This window comes from Lactuca virosa, chromosome 8 (assembly GCF_052849685.1).
Source record: "Lactuca virosa cultivar CGN04683 chromosome 8, Lactuca_virosa_CGN04683_v6, whole genome shotgun sequence".
Taxonomy (NCBI): Eukaryota; Viridiplantae; Streptophyta; class Magnoliopsida; order Asterales; family Asteraceae; genus Lactuca; species Lactuca virosa.
This window is the reverse complement of record NC_136433.1, coordinates 103,550,540-103,558,754: the sequence shown is the minus strand read 5'-3', so window position 1 is coordinate 103,558,754 and position 8,215 is coordinate 103,550,540. Positions and strand designations below refer to the sequence as shown.

The window sequence follows — 8,215 nt, the reverse complement described above, 5'->3', positions numbered from 1 at the left end:
TGTGCTTTCCAGTTCCCGTTCTCGTCAAAGTCACAATCTTTAGTAAGGTGGGGACCGTTAAAATTGTCACATCCCACTCGGATGGCCTGGATGGATTGGTCAATCTTTGTCATCCTATGATCCATGCTCTCTAACTTAGCCATCACTGCCGCCATGTCATCAGAAACTCAATTCACCACTCCTCGTGTTGAGTCGTGCCTTGGGTTATGATATTCTCTTGAGTGCTTGGAGAATTCTTCAATCAATTCTTTTATAACTGCAGGTGCCTTCTTCGTGAGTGGTCCTTGGGAGTCAAGGAGCTGCCTGGTTGTCACATTCACCCCATCATAGAATATAAAGACTTCTTGCTGAATGTTTAGGTCATTATGAGGGCAGTTCCTCAACAAGCCTTTGTATCTTTCCCACGCCTCATAGAGTGATTCGCCTCCTTGTTGTTCAAAGTTTGCAATGGCTTTCTTTAACTTTTCTATTTTGGATGGTGGGCAAAATTGATCAATGAACTCTTCGTGCATCTTAGCCCATGTTGTTATGGATCCTGGAGGTAGTGATTTTAGCCAATCTTTCGCGGCTCCCTTAAATGTAACCGGTAGCATACAAAGTAGAACAGTCTCGCAAGGCACATTAGGGATGTTGAAGTAGTCGGTTATGTCGTTGAACTTTTCGATATGCTTGTATGCGTCTTCGTGATCCTTCCCATAGAATGGGATGTCCTTCAGCTGGGCGAGTATGTGACCTTTCAACTCAAAGTTTGTTGTCGTTGGAATTGTGGGATGCACAAGTCCTGGCCCGGTATCATCACGCATTCTCCTCTTGTATTCTCCCATGGGTATGTCTGTGATGTCAGCCATCTCTTCTTCTGGCTCGGGTTCACCTTTTTCTTCAAATTCAGGTGTGTTCGACTCGAGATCTTCTATCTTCTTGTCACAACCGCTTGATTCTCCGATTGCCTTGTCCTTCTTTTTGAGAATAATCGATTCCGGATCTTCAACGGGTGGTACTACTGAAGAACTTGAACTTCTGGTCATAAACTTCCTGAAACAAAACAAACAAAACACGCGTAACACGAACAAAAACGAAGTAAAAACGAAACTGAAAACGCAACCAACTCGTCGAGTTCAGTAATGGACTCGGCGAGTTCAATGCAAAAACAGAAAAATCACAAATGAAAATTAAAAATAAAAAACTAATAACTTTATGTGAGATAAATCTCACACAAAGGATCGATAACACTAGCAAATAAAATTAACTATTAGAACCGTTCCCCGGCAACGGCGCCAAACTTGATACGTGTATAATGTACTAGTTTTAATCCTACTAACTTAGACACAAAGACAAACACACAAAAGGCAGTGTACCTATCGATTAGCAATATAGTTCAAGCAAGTAGGGTATCGAACACATGGAACGGTAACAATTAAAATAAATACTAGTATTACCTAAATAAAACAAGTAATAAAAATGGGTTTTTCTCTAGTATTGCAAGACTAGAAACTTAAGCAGTTAATAAACTCTTAAACAAAAGACAATTAACAACTAAAGGAGAATGAAAAACAATTAGATTCAATATGATAAAAGAGACTTCCATTTAGATTTTGATTCACTCATTCCTATGGTTGATTTTGTAACACCCCGAATTCAGGAGACCTTGAAAGAGAAGAAAACCTCAAATGAGGAAGTGACTCGTCGAGTAGATGGGTGACTCGACGAGTAGGAGCGCGATTTGGTCGTGGGTTTAGTGACCTACTCGACGAGTCAGAAGACTGACTCGGCGAGTTGGCCAGGTTTGGGGAAAAACCCTAAATGCGGGTCTTGTACCCTATTTAAGGAACATTATAACCTCTCATCAGCCCCCTTGATACTCTCTCAAGTCCAGAACGAAAACCCTAGAGCCTCCCTTGAGTTTGTGAGCCATTTTGTGAGTTGTGAAGCATTTTGAAGCTTGGAAGAACAAGAGGAAGGTTGGAGGTTCAAGGAGGAAGGAGTAGATCGAGAAGATTCACTCCATTTGCTGCTCATTTTGGTAATCAAGTTCCTTCCTTGACTTCTAGTTTGATTAGATCAATTTATGTCCCTTTTTATGAAGTTATGGACCAAGAATAATGCCTTGTGGGATTTGGACGTCCCCAAGCTAGATCCCTTCAGATCCAGAGGTGTTTAGAGAAGTGAAGGCATAAAGGTGGAAGCTTTATGCCATTATACCTCCTCATGCAAAGATTAAGTGGTTATTATGGCCTTTTGAGCAAAAAGGGCCATGCATGGGTGCAAAGGTAGCAGCTTTGTGTGACATCCCGACCCTAGGAGGCTAGATCTGGGTCTTGGATGCATGGTGCTTGTCTGAAATCGTCTGAATAGCGTTGGACATAGAGAGGCTCGGCGAGTCAGTTATGGGACTCGGCGAGTCAGGCCAGTTCTTGCCCCAAAACCCTTCTGTTAAGGGTATGAGTTGAGTTTGGAAAGGGACTCAGTCAGTCTGAGTCCATAATGGTCATGAAATTCATCGTACTCGACGAGTGCCAGGAAGGAACTCGGCGAGTCCAAGGTAATCTCCTTAGTTATGAAGATGGACTCGACGAGTTGTTCATACAACTCGGCGAGTCACAGTATAGACACATTCATATGTGGATGATGAACTCGACGAGTTGTTCATACAACTCGGCGAGTCGGTTGAGAATGGTCCCGATTGAATGGTTGAAGGAGAACCCGTCGAGTTCTTGCTAGACTCGACGAGTTAAGTCGGGGTTGTAATGGAGAGTATGGACTCGACGAGTTGGTAGAACAACTCGGCGAGTCAAGTCAACTGGAAGTTGACTTTGACCGTTGACTTTGACCAAGTTTGACCAGGGTTGACTTTTGGATTATCGCGGTCTAAATGTTGTTTTGGGTATTGATAGTTCGGGAAGCCGAAGGGCCAGCGGTTCAGAAGTGTCGGTTAGCAGTCAGAAGTGTTCAGTTAGCCTTCAGCAGTGCGATGTGAGTCTCCTCACTGTGTGCATGGGTCTACGGCCACAATGCCGGCCCATTATGTTTATGCTTATGGTTATATGAAGTAGGAAGACCCGGGGGTTAGCCCTAGGCACTTATTGGGATATGTTCGGATTTAGATCCGTTACCGGGGTTAGCCCGATGCAGTTTATATGTTCCGGATTTCGGTCCGATGTCGGGTGGTACCCGAGGCAGTAGTGTATATGTAGTTATACTTGTTGTCTTTGTGATACTTGTATGTGCCTGGTAGGGAGGTGAGTCAGGCGAGGTCCCGTATCTCATCACTAGCCAAGTATGGACGGGGTTTCATATCTCATTAGTAGCAGAGCAGGGGCAAGGCCCAAGTTAGTAGGGAGGTGAGTGTGGGTGGGGGCCGACGGGCCGTATCTCACTATCAACAGGAGCGTGGACGGGGTTCCATGACTCACCAGTAGCAGGACAGGGGCGGGGCCCAAGATAGGCGAGGCCTTAGATCAGTAGTACAGGAGAGTATGTTTAGCTTTATGATATGTGTTATGCTATATGCTTGTATTTGTTGGTAGCGGGCGAGGCCCAGAGACAGGCGAGGCCTAAAAGAACAGATTTGTATACCGAGCGGGGCTCGATGCCAGGCGGGGCCTGATGCCGGGCGGGGCCCGATGCAGTGGGCGGGGCCCAAGTCAGTCCGGACTTCGGTCCGATGCCGGGCGGGGCCCGATGCAGTGGGCAAGGCCCAGTATGTGGTATGTGGTAGGTTGGGGAACTCACTAAGCTTCGTGTTTACGGTTTTTAGTTTTGGTTTCAGGTACTTCCGGTAGCGGATGGAAGAGCTCGGGATGATCGCATGGCACACACCAAAGAAGTTTAGCCTGGGATGTTTACTATGATAAAATGAACAAGTGTTTTGAAAAGATACTCTGATTTAAGATAATGACTTATGATTTGGATGAATGATTTTATGTTAATGGTTTAATTAATAGTTTAAAAACGAAATTTTTGGACCGTATTTTTGGGATGTTTCAAGTTGCTATCAGAGCCTTGGTTTGAGGGATTCGGATACACTCTCGGGTGTGTCTGAACTCAAACTGAGGACTTGGTATGAAAGTTTTCAAAGTAAAAATCATTTTTATAAAAGAGATTTGAGAGAAAGAAAAAGGATTTGAAAAGAGAAAAGGGTGTGGTGCATGCAATCAGCCGAGCTCAAGTAAGTTCTCCCAAATTACCCATACAAGTTATGTTATGCTATGTGTATTAGAACTGCATGCTAGATTAGGACTAAGGATCTAGGAGGATGCCTTATGTTCCTGTTATATGTGTATGAGCTTTATGAGTTGCATGCTTGTACAGATTCCTGATTAGAGGATAGAACAACTTGATTGTATTATGTGGTTAGCTTTCCCAATGCATGAATGCTGCTTGCTTTGTGCTATTAGGAGTTTTAGTCATCTCTAATTAACTAGTGAACGGATATGTTAAGTTACATATTGCAAGGACTAAATAATTTCAGAAGGTTAGGTCTAGCCCTATGTCGCAGCTCTCGTTTGAGTCTAACCGTTGTAGTGTAACGCCCGCAGATCCGGGCTAGTCAATTTAGAGACGATGAGCATCAAAAATGGGTTTTTGATGGAAGATTATTTAGAAGGATTAATCTTAACCAAGTTTTAGTATATGTTACAAGGGTTCCATACATATAAAGAACGCCGAAATCCGAGTTATAACGAAGAAGTTATGGCCCGTCGAAGTTTTACGGCAAAACCGGCACGGCACCGGAAGACGTAAATAGTGAATTTATGGTAGAAGAATTTTTAGCCTTAGTGATATAAACAAAATTTGTAGTATACGTTAAACCGAGAACATACAAAAAAAGAACGCCCAAATCTGACTTCGTATGAGGAAGTTATGAATTTTCTAAGATTTGGCATAGCAGTGCACGGCCCGAAACTCGAATTTTAGTTCGAGCGGTTTTTGGCCTACGCGATGTAAATGAGAGTTGAAGATCTCATTAATAGGAACTCAACGGTAAAAAGACAGACGAAAACGGAGTCCGTATGTAGAAGTTATGAATTTTACGCGGACATGTAACAGTATCATCTCCTCATACTGTTAAATTTAAGATCGGTCGAGAATTAGCCGACGGAGTATAAATGAAAGTTTTAGATCTTGTTTTTACCTACCCGTGGATATAAAGAATGTCGAGATTAGAGCTCGTATGTTAAAGATATGGACGAAACTTGGTCCCTACTCTTCGAGCGCGATAAATTCGATACAATTTTGTAAATCTGAGATAGAATGAGAATTAGCTGACGGCGTCTAAATGAAAGTTGTAGTACTTGTAAATACCAACACGTGGATATAAATAAAGTCAAAAATGAAGTTCCTATAAACGAGTTACAAATTATAATAGCATATTTACGTATTAAAATAAAGTATAAATCATATATACGTACACATATATATACAAATGTATATATCATTAGAAAGGTATCGACGATGCGGTTATTATAAGACTAGTGTTGAGTACTTTCGACATTAGATTAGTACAAATATCATTAAATCTATTTAAAATAGTATTATGAAGGGGTGTTTAGTCGTTTATATAACTATAAGGTCATTAAGTAATTATGGAGGGTAGTTTTTGTAAATTCAATTACTATAAATAAGAGGCTTGGGCTCTCATATTTCTTGCACCATTCTCTTGATTCAAGAGTCTTTCTCTTCTTATCCCCCGAGCATTTCGGTCCCTCGTGATTCGACTTCTCTTTCTGTAGTTTTAGTATAGTAAGGTGAGCGCTGAAGCGCTGCACGAATCTTTCTTAGAAAGATTTAGCGACAAAGTTCTGCCCCTGCAGAGCCCGACTCCTAGCTAAAACTCCCTTGTAAGTAAGTTATGCTTACCTATTTTAATATAGCTTATATTTAAAATTAGTATTGTTATTATGAACTTATAATAAATATTTGAGCTATTATTATGACTTATATAAGTGTCGTTATAATATCTTTTTAACTACTCGCGGTACGGGGAATCTGGTTTAAAGGGTCGCATAGGGTTGTTGGATTTCAGAAGTGCTATATGCCAAAATGGTCCTGCCCTCCGGTGTTTTATGTCTGACCCCTGTCTGTACATAGTGGTTGAAAAGTATTGTTTAAACGCTTATATAATAATAATAATAATTATTATTATTATTAGTCACGGTAAATATTAGACTAAAATCTAGTGGTAATAATACTAGGTTTCGTCGAAGAAAATTATTTTAAAGTAAACGAAGCGTTGTCCGAGTACCGAGTCACCACCTTATCAAGTGAGTGCATAGTTACTTTCATCTTACACATAGATATGAAATATTTTATATAAATTACGTGTATGTATGCATACTATCTGAATACTTGTTGTCTATGCTGGAAGAATGATTTTATACATGTTTTAAAATGATTTAAACTGTATATGTATTTTATATCTACAAATATGTTGGGTATGACATGGGTAGATGAATAATGAAAGATAAAAGATGATGTGAGTAAACATTGGCAGCTGTAGACTTAGTGCCTAATAAATAGCATCGGCAACTATGGACTTAGTGCCTATTGGACAAACATTGGTAGCTATGGACTTAGTACCTATTAGGTAAACACGGGTGGCTATGGACTTAGTACCTGTTAGGTGTTGGTAGCTATGAACTTAGTACCTGGTAGCTATGGACTTAGTGCCTGTTAGATAAACGTTGGTAGTTATGGACTTAGTACATACACTGGTAGCTATGGATTTAGTACCTGATGAATGAACTTTAGCAGCTATGGATTTAGTGCATTGGCAGCTATGGAATTAGTGTATGTCTTATAAACCCTGGAAGTAAGGGACTTCGAAATGAACGAATGCAGGATAGATGACTCTTAGGGTAGACCCTTAAGAGTAAGGAAGATAATGGGGATGAGTAATTGGGTTGATTATTTGATGTTTAAGCATAATAATTATATTATTGTGGGTTGAAAACCCTATGTACTCACCAGGTTTCGCAACCTGACCCACTCAGTTTATTTGTATCACAGGTGTCGATACGAAGCTATATTACACTGAGAGATTAAAGAGATGTAGATCACTAGTGTACATAAATGTAAGTTCTGATTATGCTTATGTTTCTGTATTGACGATGACACCCCAAATGTTTTAAAATGAATAAAATACATTTCTTAGGAAATGCTTTGATAACATATTTATCTGTTTTTCTGGGAACAAATTCCGCAACATTTTTATTAAAAGAAGTACTCTGATTTCTATAAAGCATAAACAAAATCGGTCTTTTCTGGCCGTGAAAATGGGGATGTCACAGTTGGTATCAGAGCATTAGTTTAAGCGAACTAGGAATAAGGATTTATTTCTAGACTTAAACTTAGAATGTTAAGCGATGATCGTGAGAAGAGTGTTTAATATATTTTAGGTAGTACACCTGAATAGACACAAGCACTAGATTAATTAGGAAAGTTGCCTAAAATGCTTTTATGTGCTAAATGATTTAAGATATGCATTATATTATCGGATCTATGGTCTGTTGCCGACCAGATCTGGAAACTTTATGTGTTCATATTTCTAAACGTTTAATTACGATATTAGAACTGGCATGTAACTTTTTAGAGTAATAAGGAGGAATACGCATCTAAATCTTCCTCTATATATATTCTCGTCTCGATACACCGAACGCCTGCTTTGGTGTATAGAATGTCATGATAAGGACTCATAGCAAACTGAGAAAATTGAGGAAATGAGAAGACTTACGATAGTGAATGATACTTATCGGAATATATTTTAAGAGTGATATCTTGCCTTTAGAATGCATCTAATAAATAATATGTCTAGTATGGGAGAAGTACACTTTTTATTAACAGAAAGAAAGATTTTTGGTATAATCCATGAAGTTATCCCATCATCTGACACTTCAATCACCAACCGAGTTGAAGCATAATTGATGATTGAAGATACGCATGGAAGAAGTCGTAGTAGAGTCTTCTAGGGAAAATTATATGATTGTTTGGACACATTTGTATGTGTTAAAATTGTTTTTGTGATAATGACTTGGAAAACTACGGGACAATACTTGGGACGAGTATGAGTAGGTGTGAAAGGTAGTAGAGACCTATACTACCGGAAGCACAGGACTCGCACTTGGATCAGGGAAAGTCACAAGGTTACCAAGGAGCTAGTAATTGATTTCGTTTTATTCAAGTATGTCGTTACCATCGTTTCAGTAATGACTAAGAAGAT

The 8,215-nt window shown here is 39.8% G+C and overlaps 1 non-coding gene across 1 annotated transcript; it reads left to right on the top strand.

Annotated features, from left to right (window-relative positions):
• Positions 1–357: 357 nt before the first annotated feature.
• Positions 358–464, top strand: LOC145135038 (small nucleolar RNA R71). The gene has a single exon (XR_013719518.1). It is a non-coding gene; the product is annotated as a small nucleolar RNA R71 (small nucleolar RNA).
• The last annotated feature ends 7,751 nt before the right edge of the window (positions 465–8,215 follow it).